Source organism: Perna viridis, chromosome 13, assembly GCF_037379345.1.
Source record: "Perna viridis isolate PV_CMFRI_1.1 ecotype Kerala chromosome 13, ASM3737934v1, whole genome shotgun sequence".
Lineage (NCBI taxonomy): Eukaryota > Metazoa > Mollusca > Bivalvia > Mytilida > Mytilidae > Perna > Perna viridis.
In genome coordinates, this window is record NC_142457.1 from 35,978,114 (window position 1) to 35,994,400 (window position 16,287).

Consider the following 16,287-nt stretch of genomic DNA (forward strand, 5'->3'; position numbering starts at 1 on the left):
TGAATCTGCAAGATCACCAACAAGACGACATCGAAGCTGATTCCGTATCCAGGACTGACAGCTCACAAGTGGTAAAAGAAGATGGAAGTGGTGTGATTAAATCCAGTATGATCCTGCGGCCACAGTTCCTGAAAGCAGACAAAGAAAAGGTGACATCAAACAATTCTCATATTATTGAGAGTGAAAAGATGTTTGACATGTTCAACTTGGCGTACCAACAGCACAGGGAAACACCAAAAACTTGCAAGAGGCCATGGATGGAGCCACATAGTGACAGAAAATGGGGTGCCTGTATCATGTACAGAGTTCGGTGTGCAAACTGTTGGTTTGCGACTCCTACACTAGCAAAGTTGTACTCAGAAGTTGAAAACAACAAGCCAGGGCCAAATCCAGCCGGTACTAACATTGTGCTAGTTTCAGCAGGACTAGATAGTCCAATAGGAAGCACCAAGACCCAGGAGATTTTAGCACGTGTAAGTGTTCCACCTCCATGCAAGAGTGGTATGCAGAGAAACACCGACCGAATTCCTAAAGTTATGGTAAAGCAGAACAAGGACGACATGAAAGATAAGGTCATACAACAAAAAGAATGGACAACCAGAAAATGTGATAGATGTGACCTTAGATGGCAGGTACCCAACTGCAACAAGGCCAGCAGGAAGAAACCAGGGTTAAATGCATCACAGGCACAGATGCTTGCGATTGAACAAAATACTCCATGGAAGTTTGTAGTCACAGTATCTTCACTAAACCAGCTATGTTGGAAGGGAGCTTGGCTCAGAGGAAAGGGATTTGATGCAGAGTGCCCAGGCCATGAAGGCTGTATTGCTACCCTTCATAGAACTATACCAATATCAGAATATGCCATGGGAAAAGAAATTGGAAATCAGCTTGCACTGCAAGGTATGCTTATCTGTTATGCCACAACAGATGGAGATGCGCGTTCCGCTAAAGGAGTAGAAGATGCCATACATGTACTGTATCCTATGTGGGAAGTGCAGAGACTGGCTGACCCAGTACATCTAAGCCAACATCAATTCCGAGCGGGAATGCGAGCTGAGTTTAGTGAGACAATGTTTCATGGACAAACTAAAGAAGAGAACAAGGACTTGAAGAAAATGTTTAGCCTGGACTTGAAGTGTCGCAGTTCCATGATATTGAACCAGTTAATGAATGAATATAACTAGGACACAGAAAAAGTATGTAAAAAATTACCTACCATCCTTTCAACTACAGTCCAGTGTTATGGTGGAGACTGTTCATCTTGCCTTAAGGAGTCTGTGGTATGCAAAGGTACAGTCAGTGATAACTGGTGGACCAGATCCTTTTACCTAAGCACTTACAACATCACTGTGCTGAAAATAGATGAAATTGATGAAATTATACTGCTAAAACTACTGAAAATGATACTTAGTGAGGAAGCAGTCAATAGCATGAGAATGTTCCACACAACAAATAAAAATGAAGGAGTTCATCGTGCATTGAGTGTGAGTTTACCAAAAAATGTAACTCATGGAAAAAACATGGAAGGCAGACTTCATTCTGCAATACACAGGACCAACAACAGACCTGGTACATCAGCCAAGATGAAAAGCAAAGAGTTGAACATTAAAGTGTCCGAAGACTGTGAGACCTTCTTTGATAAAATGGACAGAGAGTATACTTACAAAAGGACTTATGAGCAGAAACCTGAAGTAAAGATAAGAAGGTTACAACAGGCAGCTGTCAGACTGGAGGAACACAAGATTCATAAAGAGCTCCACAAAAAGAGACCAGACTATGTAAAAGGGCAACTAGATCCTGTACCAGATGAGCTGATGCATGATGCATACTGCAAGAAGAAGATGCCTAAGTAAAAGACAGACAGCTTAAAAAAATCAAAGGTCCTTTTAAGGACCACCCAAATCTTTCAAAAAGATTTCTTATATTGATACGAATAAAATGAAATTTAATGAATAAATGAACACTTTCCCCTGCCCATTTTCTTTTAAATCCATTGAAATACCTAAATTATTATCTGGCATCTTAAGGTGCACTAAACAGGGCGGAAAAGGGGCAATGTGACCTATACATTCCCCTTTCGACACACATGTTTGCCTACTGTTGTTGAAACCATGTGGTTCCAACACCAGATGGGCTGCATTTATGCATTTGGTATTGTGGCACAGGTGTGATACATCAACAGCTGCTAACTGTGCAGCCCTATGCTGTATCATGTATGCAAGCCTGTGCACATATAATAATTTCCACCCAATGGCACCAGGAAATCTACAATTTATGACCCCATATTTGCCATTTGGTGTACATGACCCTGTCCAAATAAAACACTCTCCATTTAGCCCAAGGGCACATTTTTCCTCTAGCTTTTGATGGTACTTCTGAAAAAAGGCATCCATTTTGTAAAGTTACTTTTTCAAGCAAGATTGAGTAGGAATATTTCTCAAAAAGAGGATTTGGTACTCCTCAAAACCACAAAAAAAAATCCAAATTTGAGATATCCAACCCCTATCTTTTTAAAAATGGCTAAATTATGCAAAATTTCCTCAAAATATAGTAAATTTGATATATTTCAATAGTACTGTACCTCTACTACACATATGAAACATAAAAGTACTCACCAACATGAAAATGTAGCCATATCAGCTGTTTTTGTATGCAAACATACCTCTCTATTAGATGCGCTAAAGTTAAAATATTGTAATAAAAAACCATCTTCTGTTATTTCATCATATTTCCAATTATTCTGCAAAGTTTCAATCAAATCGGTCCATCATCATGTCCACAAACCAGCTTCAAAAACAGCTACCCAAAACTGTTTTCAGCTCTTCTTTCTTATCTGAAAAATTCAAAAAGTTAGATATGACCACTTTTATCAATATTGCAATAACTTTTTTACTTTTTGAGATATTTTCACAAACTAAAGTGTTTTTTTCTCTTGGATAATTATAGTATTTGAATTACAAATTTTCTTTTATCAAAATAGTTTTAAAGTGGTTTAATTTTTTTTTCAAATTCCAAATATGGAAAAAAATAGAATTGAATCAAATGAAACTAAAATTAAAAATACTTCTACTTCATAAAAAAAATAGAAAAAAATATTATAAATTACTTTAATGATTCAGAAAACAGCCCCAATTTACAGATTCTTGATAAGTTGAAAAGTATTTGTGTAAATAATTATTTTCTACAGGTGCCGATATGACCAATAATCTAAAGGCTCAGGGTTGCATACTCATACATAAAGTTCCTCAGATAAGAAAATTTTTGAATAATTACACAGGTATTTTAGGAAATTTTCATCACAGCAAGTTTTTTTCTTCACATTTTAAAGAAAACAAAATTGATTTATCACATTTGGGTCTCAAAGAACGAAAATTATAATATAATGGTGCAAAAATGGTCAATTTAATTTTTTTTTTTTTTCTAAAGGCATTTTATTTTTTTTACTAGTATCTACTTAAAAAGTACAAAAACAATCCCAAATCAAATATTTGTTATCAATAATACGGAATTGAACCACCATATTGGCTTTCTTTTGATGATTCTTTGAAAACCCCCATCACTCAGGGGGCGGTCTAGTATCCTATTAGGATCAAATTATCTAATCTAATGAGTAAAAGACTGCACCCTGAGCCTTATTAGAACTAAGTAAACATTGTCAGCATCTAGAAATTCTCACCTAAACTATCAAAAGAACCAAAAAGTACAAATAGTAGCCCTTTTGAGACTAAAATCATACCAAATTTTGTTGCGGAACCATACAAGAAGAAGATTCAAATATGTTTACTGATGGTAATACTCCACACAACAAAGGCAAAACTGGTCTAGCAGGAAGCCACAAGGTCAGTAATGCTGGGCGGTTCAAGAAAGGTCATACTCCATGGTCGAAAGGTCTCGTTTTTGAGAATGCAGTTTAATCAGATGAAGAAGAGTCAAAAGCTTACATCCGAATGAATCTGCAAGATCACCAACAAGACGACATCGAAGCTGATTCCGTATCCAGGACTGACAGCTCACAAGTGGTAAAAGAAGATGGAAGTGGTGTGATTAAATCCAGTATGATCCTGCGGCCACGGTTCCTGAAAGCAGATAAAGAAAAGGTGACATCAAACAATTCTCATATTATTGAGAGTGAAAAGATGTTTGACATGTTCAACTTGGCGTACCAACAGCACAGGGAAACACCAAAAACTTGCAAGAGGCCATGGATGGAGCCACATAGTGACAGAAAATGGGGTGCCTGTATCATGTACAGAGTTCGGTGTGCAAACTGTTGGTTTGCGACTCCTACACTAGCAAAGTTGTACTCAGAAGTTGAAAACAAGAAGCCAGGGCCAAATCCAGCCGGTACCAACATTGTGCTAGTTTCAGCAGGACTAGATAGTCCAATAGGAAGCACCAAGACCCAGGAGATTTTAGCGCGTGTAAGTGTTCCACCTCCATGCAAGAGTGGTATGCAGAGAAACACCGACCGAATTCCTAAAGTTATGGTAAAGCAGAACAAGGACGACATGAAAGATAAGGTCATACAACAAAAAGAATGGACAACCAGAAAATGTGATAGATGTGACCTTAGATGGCAGGTACCCAACTGCAACAAGGTCAGCAGGAAGAAACCAGGGTTAAATGCATCACAGGCACAGATGCTTGCGATTGAACAAAATACTCCATGGAAGTTTGTAGTCACAGCATCTTCACTAAACCAGCTATGTTGGAAGGGAGCTTGGCTCAGAGGAAAGGGATTTGATGCAGAGTGCCCAGGCCATGAAGGCTGTACTGCTACCCTTCATAGAACTATACCAATATCAGAATATGCCATGGGAAAAGAAATTGGAAATCAGCTTGCACTGCAAGGTATGCTTATCCGTTATGCCACAACAGATGGAGATGCACGTTCCGCTAAAGGAGTAGAAGATGCCATACATGTACTGTATCCTATGTGGGAAGTGCAGAGACTGGCTGACCCAGTACATCTAAGCCAACATCAATTCCGAGCGAGAATGCGAGCTAAGTTTAGTGAGACCATGTTTCATGGACAAACTAAAGAAGAGAACAAAGACTTGAAGAAAATGTTTAGCCTGGACTTGAAGTGTCGCAGTTCCATGATATTGAACCAGTTAATGAATGAATATAACAAGGACACAGAAAAAGTATGTAAAAAATTACCTACCATCCTTTCAACTACAGTCCAGTGTTATGGTGGAGACTGTTCATCTTGCCTTAAGGAGTCTGTGGTATGCAAAGGTACAGTCAGTGATAACTGGTGGACCAGATCCTTTTACCTAAGCACTTACAACATCACTGTGCTGAAAATAGATGAAATTGATGAAATTATACTGCTAAAACTACTGAAAATGATACTTAGTGAGGAAGCAGTCAATGGCATGAGAATGTTCCACACAACAAATAAAAATGAAGGAGTTCATCGTGCATTGAGTGTGAGTTTACCAAAAAATGTAACTCATGGAAAAAACATGGAAGGCAGACTTCATTCTGCAATACACAGGACCAACAACAGACCTGGTACATCAGCCAAGATGAAAAGCAAAGAGTTGAACATTAAAGTGTCCGAGGACTGTGAGACCTTCTTTGATAAAATGGACAGAGAGTATATTTACAAAAGGACTTATGAGCAGAAACCTGAAGTAAAGATAAGAAGGTTACAACAGGCAGCTGTCAGACTGGAGGAACACAAGATTCATAAAGAGCTCCACAAAAAGAGACCAGACTATGTAAAAGGGCAACTAGATCCTGTACCAGATGAGCTGATGCATGATGCATACTGCAAGAAGAAGATGCCTAAGTAAAAGACAGACAGCTTAAAAAAATCAAAGGTCCTTTTAAGGACCACCCAAATCTTTCAAAAAGATTTCTTATATTGATACGAATAAAATGAAATTTAATGAATAAATGAACACTTTCCCCTGCCCATTTTCTTTTAAATCCATTGAAATACCTAAATTATTATCTGGCATCTTAAGGTGCACTAAACAGGGCGGAAAAGGGGCAATGTGACCTATACATTCCCCTTTCGACACAAGTTTGCCTACTGTTGTTGAAACCATGTGGTTCCAACACCAGATGGGCTGCATTTATGCATTTGGTATTGTGGCACAGGTGTGATACACCAACAGCTGCTAACTGTGCAGCCCTATGCTGTATCATGTATGCAAGCCTGTGCACATATAATAATTTCCACCCAATGGCACCAGGAAATCTACAATTTATGACCCCATATTTGCCATTTGGTGTACATGACCCTGTCCAAATAAAACACTCTCCATTTAGCCCAAGGGCACATTTTTCCTCTAGCTTTTGATGGTACTTCTGAAAAAAGGCATCCATCTTGTAAAGTTACTTTTTCAAGCAAGATTGAGTAGGAATATTTCTCAAAAAGAGGATTTGGTACTCCTCAAAACCACAAAAAAAAAATCCAAATTTGAGATATCCAACCCCTATCTTTTGAAAAATGGCTAAATTATGCAAAATTTCCTCAAAATATAGTAAATTTGATATATTTCAATAGTACTGTACCTCTACTACACATATAACCACAATTAATTTTCCCACTGTCTTCTTTATAGTCTTTCTGTAATTTAAAAAAATTCCACCAGCGCAATTCAATTAAGATTTTCAGGGATGTTAATTTGAACCTTCCAACAACTTATATAAAAAAATATAAAACAAATTACCATTATTTTTTCAAAATTTATGCATAAACACAGAGATACCCTAAAAAATGACCCAAAATGGCTTCTGGATGTCACAAACTTGACCTTTTTTTACCTCACCAAATCACAACCTAAATGTCAAATTTCTCATTTCAACACATCTACTAAAATAATTTCATTATTCCTCTTCCAATTGAGCACAAAAAGTATGAGAAATTCTGAAAGGAAGTGTTTCTAAAAAATTTTTGAAAAATCCCCTATTACTATAGGAACTATATTCGCATACAACGAAAAAGCTAAGGGCAGATAATTGTGGTCTCATACCTGATACTTTTATTTCTATAATTTCTATATTGTCAATTTCTTCTTAGATCAATTACAATGTATGTTACTAGTTAAAGTGATAGCCCTGTGTACAATGCACCCCTTCTGTTTGCAAATCCCACTATCCCAGAAGATGAGAACAACATTGTTTAAGTATTGTAAACAGTATCTGATTTTGTTCAATCTCATTTTAACTGACTTTTTGTGTATACAATGTATGTCCTAGATCTTGACCTTGCACATATATCAGTTTTGCTTACCTTGAGGCATGATTTTCAATAAACTTTCATTCTGCTATTCACATTTTGTTTCACCATATTGGTGAAATGATATATCTTCCTCAATAAAACTGAATTCAAGATCCCGTCGCTGGGTTCATACGGATACATGTATGTCAATTGTCATATCACAACTACACAAGTCCACATCGGCACCAACGTGATCGGCACACTTTATGATAGTAAACAGACTGCAGGATATTTCCTTCGAAAAAGACTTATCACAATTATAATAACATCTTAAACTGCAAACACATGGTTTGGGATTTACCCCTTTCTCTTCTGTACATACCACGTGCGCATGGAGATAAGATCCAACAACACGATTAATTTAAAATAAACAACTTAAATTAAGTCTAGCTAATCCGTACATTCCTTATATATGACGTCAATGAATGTTATATCTCAGTCCAGTTTATCCCACTAACTTTCTGAGGTCATGGGGTACATAGTCCAGCTTACGGGCTTGTTGTGCATGAACAAAAAATAGGTGCCGTAAGCTGGCATCGTCTATAGGTTTTAGCAGTAAGCTGGCCTCGAGGAAGCCAGTTTACTGGCCAAAAATAGTTATGTCTTTCAAAAATTGCAAATTTAATACAGTCAAATACTTAACCGTTAAGTAACACAAAATAATGTTAAACTAGTTAATTTAGGCAATATATAGCGTAAAATAACAATAAAATACCGATTTTCGTAAAAGGCCAGTTAATGGACATTTGTAAGCAAGGCCAGTTTACGGGCTTATTGTGCTTATATATATATATATATATATATATATATATATACATGTATTTTTTTACATTTTATGTTTGTACAAAATTAAAAGACAAATTACACAAAAAAATATCAGATTTTCTTGATTTCAACAATTGTAAGTAACTTTCTGGACACTGGAAAACTCAGGAGCAATAACTCTTCTCTTAAAATCAGTCTAATTTTTGAAAATGTGCAATGGCTTGATTTAAAATGTTTCACAGTAATTTTTGAACTGGAAGAAAACTTAATTGATACATCAAAATAGACATATAATTAAGTTATTGTCATATGGACTTTAAAACTTAAATTTCTTTTGCACTAAAATTACTTACAAAAAAACAAGTGGTAAATGTTGTTATAATATTGTAATGAAGTCTACAAAAACAAAACAAAACTTAAAAAAAATGAAACAACAACATACATGTAAGTCCCCAAAGTGATAAAATCTTGATTAAAAGTTTTGTTAGTTCCTATCGACAGACTCCTACTAATGATGACTGATGGACAGCATTGACATGGTTTGGAAGCAAAATGGATTGTCTCCCTTAGAACTACAATGTACATTACAATGTAATTAAAATTACTTACATGTAGAATTTAAATTAATGGTTTGTATCTGTTTTTTGAACTTAATATATAAGTGTAAGTTTTTGTAAGAATCAGGCAAAATGGATGTCAAAACCCCACCAATCTGACAATATAATTTCACCCTTGGATACAATCACTATATGAAAATACCATAATTTGATCTCTGCATCACTGGATTTGTTCAAAAAATTTTTCAAGAGAATGTTATAGAAATGAAATTTTTGACAGAATTCGCTGCCCTTGTAATCTTCTTTTTATGTGCATTTCAATGTGATTATAAGTAAAGTTACCAAAATGATACGAAAAAATCTTAACTTTTAACTTTAAATCTGAGAGCAAATCCATGTAGTCAAATTACACTTGCAAAACGGTTGGGTTTTGTCATACCATGGTTCAACAACTGCCTAACTCTTACAGAGACTGACACTTAATACATACATTTACATTACATAATTCTGAGAGAGATATAACTAGAAATACTTTAAGCAATCTCAATAAGAAAATGCCACTTCTTTACATGTACTTGAAAAAAACTGTAAGCAATCCACACTTGGTAATATCCCCCTGCACTTTCCTCTTTACCACTCATCCACACAAATTTCGCAAATTTCTGACAGTTTAGTGTAATTTTTATGAACCCAGTCAATGAAATATGGCAAAATCAGGGGTTTTCACAGCCTTGTCTTAGGATCTATAAAATCACAGATATGTGTTTTATTAGTCTGAATCTTTTGTATTTGCTGGTAAATAATATAAATAATGTGAAAAAAACAAATATATTCATTCCATTGATATTCATGCATCTAATGTAAGTCACTACATGTATATACCTTGTGATGTCTGAAAAACACCTAATTTTAGAGTTCCGCATACAATATAAGGTTTCAAAAACGAATTTTTTTTGTAGAAAAACTGGAAAAATACAGCTGACTGTCTGCTTACGTACCTGATAAGCTTAGAACCTTACATCATTTTGCATTTGTTTCAGATCTTTCATCATTCAAAACCCAAATAAAGGCTAACTTTTAATATCGGACACAATCGCACTTGAACAAGCTCTGTACAGGTCTGGTTTAAATTGATCTGAAGTGACAGTTTTAGCTTTGAAACCACTTCTTATTGTTTTCAATGTACATTTGATATGTGTAGACCACTTTACGTTTGAAGTTCATCAATTTAAGTCATTGTCAGCATCATAAAATGAGTTTTCATATGTGTATCCCTATACATGGTTAAAAAGTGCATTGACCATGGCCACATGTATAAAAACCCTATTTTTGGCCTTAAAGCAGCTGGAACTTGAGTAAACTGAACTTCATTGCATCAAATACACATAATATGATGCAACCAATGTAAAAAATCACAAAAATATTGCATTAAAAAAAAATGTACATTTTAGAGGGGCCTTATTCCCTTCGATTATTGGACATGCAATGTACCACTGATAATAAATTTGCTATAACTTATATATTTTTTCAACTAATCATGATGAGCACATTTATTGATCTAATAGGTACGAGAACACAACGAATATAGTTCCAACTTTGGTAGTAAGTACCTTCCACATTTTTTCATATTTTTACTGGAAACTTATTTGCTAAAGTTTTGCCTCTAATTGGTAGAAAATTGGTTAAAATTACATGGGATTTTTTTTCATTAATCAATTCTGACTAAAAGTTGTGATTTGGTTCAGTGGAAGAAGGTTAAAATTTAGGACTTTTAACTCAGTTCATTTGTCATGTTTACCCCATCTCCGAATTATATGTACTAATTTCAGAAAATGATGGTAAACTTTTCTAATCTGCTCAAATGTGTATATTGAAATTCACTTGAAAATTAATTCCAGTCTCGTGCCTGCACCCTAATCCTGAGGAGAGAACCTAATACGGCAGGGGACTGAAACGTTCCGGATACCATTCTTCCTTTAAATTACACCTGTTTACCATAACATATATTACATCTGTCTATGTATAAATGCTTAACTACATTTAAACAATATATCCACCAAATTTCAACTTTTAATTTTTAAGTTTTACAAAATTAGACCGGGGTAACTTGGTGTGCGAAACAGTGCGCCTTAATGTAATTGTATAGTGCACCCTTTACTCTAAACCTTAAAACATATTTACAAGCAGTGTCAAAGCATTCAATACAATCTTCATATTCTATATTATATCCCAACAATATACCACCAGATTTAACTTTCGCCACTTTTTGTCTATTTTTCATGTTAACAATACATCCTAACGGGAGGTGTCAATCAAATATATATATAAAAATATAGCCAATCAAAACCCTCATCATGTGGTCAAAAGTAAACACAATTATGGCCATGTGCACGTGGCTACACATTTTCTTTAGTTTCATCATTTCAGATGCGACGTCATAGAAGATATTCTTGTATCTTCTTGTGATATGTGCTATTCTAACCACTTTTAAGCAAAAAAATGTTACTTCTTTAGCTTATAACAAATAAAATGGACAACCGAACAAACTTTTTCTGTGCAAATAAGTATTGCAATGTAGAAAAGAAAGTGAAAACAAGCCTATTAGTACCCAGTATTAAGTTCTGGGAAAACTCCATGATTTTCTATACTTTCATCCTCATATGGTCTTTGTGGGGTTTGAAAACCAATGATTAGATAAAAAACATCAAATAAATACTTTTGTCAGTGCCCAGATTGTGAAAAAATATCTGCGTCTTTATGTGTTTTCTCCTTTTTGCCATATATATAGCATTTTTCATTATATGAATGCATGTAGTAGAACACAAGGCAGAATTATCTCCAATCTGGGGAAACAAACCAAGTATTAAATTTGCTCTAAAATCAATATCCCATGTTCAATTTTAATAAATCTTGTATTGTTTGATGCCATACAAATAAAGCTTTCAAAAGATCACAAGACATACACCATTTAAAAGTCCCCTTTTCCTTAATGATTATGGCAAGTTTTTGGAAAACCCTACATTTGAAAAAATAGGATTTTCACCATATTAACCAAAAATTTCTTATTCTTGTGTAGGTTAAGGTTCACTGAGTAAGACAATGTAGTTTGTGTCAAGAAATTTAATTGTATAGTGCAAATAAGTCCTTAACAAACAAATTTTCTTAAGTTTCATCATTTCAAATGCAACGTCTTAGAAGATATTCTTGTATCTTCATGTGATATGTGCTATTCTAACCTCTTTTAAGTAAAAATGTCGCTTCTTTAGCTTAAAATAAATAAATTGGATAACCAAACAAATTTTTACAGTGAAAATAAGTATTGCAATGCAGATAAAAAAGTCAAAGTTTTCATTTCCTCTTTTGTCTACTCCGGACTTTTTATTATTTTTTTTTTTTTACGTTTCGAGAAAAGCAGAGGATGCTTACTCTACCGGTGCACCAAGTCCATGCTCCAAGTTTTTAGTGGAGTCCGAGTTGCTCATTTGCTTTTGTTACTTTGTTAATCCGTAGCAGGAGATTTCGACTTTACTCAGAATTCCGAGCTTTAATTTTGGAATTCCGAATGTATTATTCGAAAATCTGTACTTAATTTCAGAAATAGTTTGGAAAGTGAGGATTTAGGCATTTTTTCACTCAGAAAGTGTTTGGAAAATATGGACTTGGAATTTTTTTCACTCGGAAAATGTTTGGAAAATAGGGACTTGGAATTTTTTTCACAAGGAAAACAATCGGAAAGTTGGACTTAAGAATCTTTTTTTCCAATTAAAGTATAATAGAAAAGCTGGATTTAGAATGTTTCCTCTAAAATGGTTTAAACAAGACTCCATATATCAAATTGTACAGTATAATTTGTAAAGTTTATTGCAATAGAAACATAGCATGTATAATGGTTTGAAAAAAATTCTACATTTATGCTCAAGGGTCTCAACTAATACAATTTCAAAGGTTCTCAATCAATACTACAGTACATGTATCTACATTTGTGTTTTAGATCACAGTATTAAGCTTAAAACACATGGAGTAGCATCCACATTATACAAGGACATTAATCTGGTTTCAATTCTTCTGACAAAACTGTAAACAACTCATCTGAAATCAAAAATTAGACCAGATATACAATGTACCCTTGTTTAAGTCCTGATTGCCCAGTGATACATGAATGATAATGTACATGTACATAGGTAGTATTATAAAAATCATTTGAAGTTTAATATATTGACTGATTACATAAAGAAAGTTATTTTTCATCTTTTTTTTCTACATGTGTATGACAGTGACATCACAAACTTATTAAATGCTAACTTATTGTATTTTGAAGTTATAAGGATGTAATACTCTTTTAGTTTACACAACCTCAAAACCAGTTGTGTGCATCACATAATTGAGGATATTACTGCACAGACAGGCATTCCTGAATTACTACCATTTTATTTAAATTTACACACTTTACCTTAAGGGTAATTAAAGAAATATTCAGTATTGTATACCCATCACGCTCCAGAATTTACATGGGAAAATGCCAACATCTTTCTTTAGAATGCATGAAATATATACCACACATGTGTACCTTACCACTTCCATAATTAGTTAACCTGTTTTGATAATGACCAGTATTATTTAAGTAATCAAATTAATTTAGCACACTGGACAATAACAGTCTGCAACTCACCATTGATTATCTTTTTTAGTACAATTACACTTTTTTTTATTTGATTTTTAAATATAAGGTAACCAAGTTGCGTGAGCAAAAAAGTGACAATATTCTACCATACTTAAGTGCATCAAATATTTGCAAAGAACTTTTTATGACTTTTCAAATAAAAAAAATCAATCACAACTTGTTTTTTAACAATATTAATAAAGAGATAGCCTTTAAAAGTAGTCATTTTCTAAAAAATTGGTCTATTTTTAAAAATTCATGTCTGACATGCCTCCCCCTTTTTCTTGATCACATGTCAAAAACCCTAAATCTTTAAATTTTCACAAAAGGTGATATATTTGGCTTTAAATTTGTAAATACAGTGTTTTCACAATAAAACATGACAAGTAAAGGGCACCTAAAGCAAAAAAAGTACTCAAAAATGGATTTTCCATGTTGACATAGGGAAATGCTTATATGTCCTTAACCGCAGTAATGAAAGTGAGTTTTTCCTCATTTCTAATCGAATTTTTGCTCAAATTTACACAAAACTTGATTTCAAGTGCTGATTACCACCATATTTAGGTAAATATAGCCCTCAAAGTTAAATATTTGATATTTTTACTAAATTTTCTACACTTTTCACAAGATAGGACATAAAATGCAGCCAAAAAGACCAATTTTCCATAATTTGGACCTATAACTTAAGAAAATGCATATTTTGAAGGATTTTTGTAGTGTATTCCTCTCATAGCAAAGTTTACAAGATCTTCAAGTAGTTTAAAGCTATTCCAAGAAACTTTTCATTTTGCCATGGCCTAAGCTTAAGGCTAGAAACCACTAATTCCACTTCCCATAGGCTTCTATGCTAATTTCACAATATTCAAAGGCTTCTCTGGACTTTACCTTAACTTTAACCTGCAGAGGACTATATATCAGCATGATTCTACATATGTCAGCTCACAATCCTCAGAATGGCATGTGGGGTTAGCAGACTTGCAGTGCAGTACTGGTCACTGGAAGTGAAGTGTCTATAAATAGCATGGGAAATCCCAGTGTTTTCACAAGATAGGTGTATATTTAGAAATCATTATGGAGATTATGCTTCACATTACAAGAAGCAAAGTGCACCTATAAAATGTACAGAAATGTTTTTCCTTTCAGAAACTGTTTAAATTTTTTAAATGAGATGAGAACTTTTTTCACAGCACTTTGAGGAACAGGGGTAATTTCTGCGTAGGACTATTTTTGCGTACGTTCCAAATGCTCATTGGTTGAATTGGTGGTCTGTAACCTAAAGGTTCCCCAATACACTAACAAAAAAAGTCATGTCCCAGAAGTAATAAAAGGTGACTGTCCTTACGCCGAAAATATGTCATATCCTTCAATCAAACAAATGGGTTAAGATTATGTTTCAGTAGAAATAAATTCATCTTTTCTGATAGTTTTCAAGTTTTTTTTTAATTTGTTTTAATTATTTAAAGAAGTGAATGGTATGTTTATAAAAACTTCTGGAAACACATGGATGTACGTATGTGTATTTCCACTGTTGTTGTTGTCAAGAACCTAACCGCCTCGGAAAAACTATAATTCCGATTATATTATCAAAATCGCAGCATAGCTTTTCCAAGATAGGAAAGGCAATAATTTTCTGTTTGGAATTTGCAGCTGTCATCTGAACTTTGTTTATGTCAAATGTAAAATATTCCCACTATCGGTGGAGAACTGTAATATTTCCGGCATCTGTACAGATTGAAACTAAAATTGATGTTGCTAGAGATGCCCTTAAGGGATAAAAAATGTAAAGTATTGCAAAGTGCTGTACAGTTATTGACCATTTTGAGAGTGAGAGGAAAGGGGGTTATGGGGTTTGATTTTTTTTTTTTGGGGGGGAATGTTCAAGTTATTCATTTATTGAAAAAAATTCCCCATATATTCACAAGGCAGTTTTTTTTAAATAGAAATATTGATTTTGCTCGCTGCTTAAATGTTAAGAAAAATACTGAACTTGCAGAAAAAAAATTCATCCGGGTCGACCCCCCCCCCCATCATTGTAATGTCCTTTAATATTTTTTACGAATCTCGCACAGACGGTACATATATGGTAAAGCTCATGATGCTCGCTGGTTTAGGCAATGCCTACCGAATATTAGAATTTGAATTTGATTTTGTGAAAAACTTCATGAACTTGACGAAGTTCGGGCGTGCTATAAATTAACCTGTGACTCTGTACACAGACAATCACAGTACAGTAACCGTGTGTGGTTTTAATTTGTTGACACCTCCGTCAAAACTCCGCTTCAAGCATCATGGTAATATTGTATATTTCTCTTCTTAGTATATAACTTCGCTTCTTCTTCGACGGATACCTACCAAGATATCATTGTTTTCTCGTTGCACTTCGATTTCAAGCATTCCGCTGTTGATCGTATTTACATACGGGCAGTTTCAAGATACGACGAAAATCGTAAATTTAAAATGAAACTGAATTTAAATAGTTTGAAAAGAGTATTTGAATGATTTAATTAAAAAACGTGATTTTAAGAAATTATTTCTCAAGTGAAGTATAAAATTAAAAAAAAAAGAGGTCATTTTATTGTCGACGAAGTCCTTTATGTAGCTCGATTTTGATTGGCAGATATTCCCGGTTCTACTTAAATACGACTGCATACGCCTGTCAGGTTAAAATACGCCTGTGGGAGAACAGCATACGTCTGTAGCATTAACATTGTGTTTTCTGTGGAAATAATATTATATTGGCTTGGTAAGATGTATTTTGTTCAAATAAATTATCTTTCGGCAAATTATTTGTTGATGGGATGTAGAACTAGCCGATGTAAATAACAATCTGACAGGCGTTCGACATTCGTGATTGCGCATGTGTAATTGTGTATTGAAATAAAATATGTGGACATGTGGTTTACAAAGTTGACAAAAACAAGCCGCCATGATACATGTATAATGCACACACTTCGATCATTCGAACTAGGGGAAAAAAGTCGAGAAATATATGATGATAAAAGTCGACATGTTTGTTTATAAAACAACATTCTGACCTTTGAAATGTCGACAAGACAAGTTTT

General features: G+C 34.3%; 1 long non-coding RNA gene across 1 annotated transcript; it reads right to left on the reverse strand.

Annotated features, from left to right (window-relative positions):
- Nucleotides 1–12,395: 12,395 nt before the first annotated feature.
- On the reverse strand, nucleotides 12,396–16,258 carry LOC148600641 (uncharacterized). The gene is made up of 2 exons (XR_015918011.1): nucleotides 15,578–16,258; nucleotides 12,396–12,654 (listed from the first exon to the last, which is right to left on the reverse strand). It is a non-coding gene; the product is annotated as an uncharacterized LOC148600641 (long non-coding RNA).
- Between the last annotated feature and the right edge of the window lie 29 nt (nucleotides 16,259–16,287).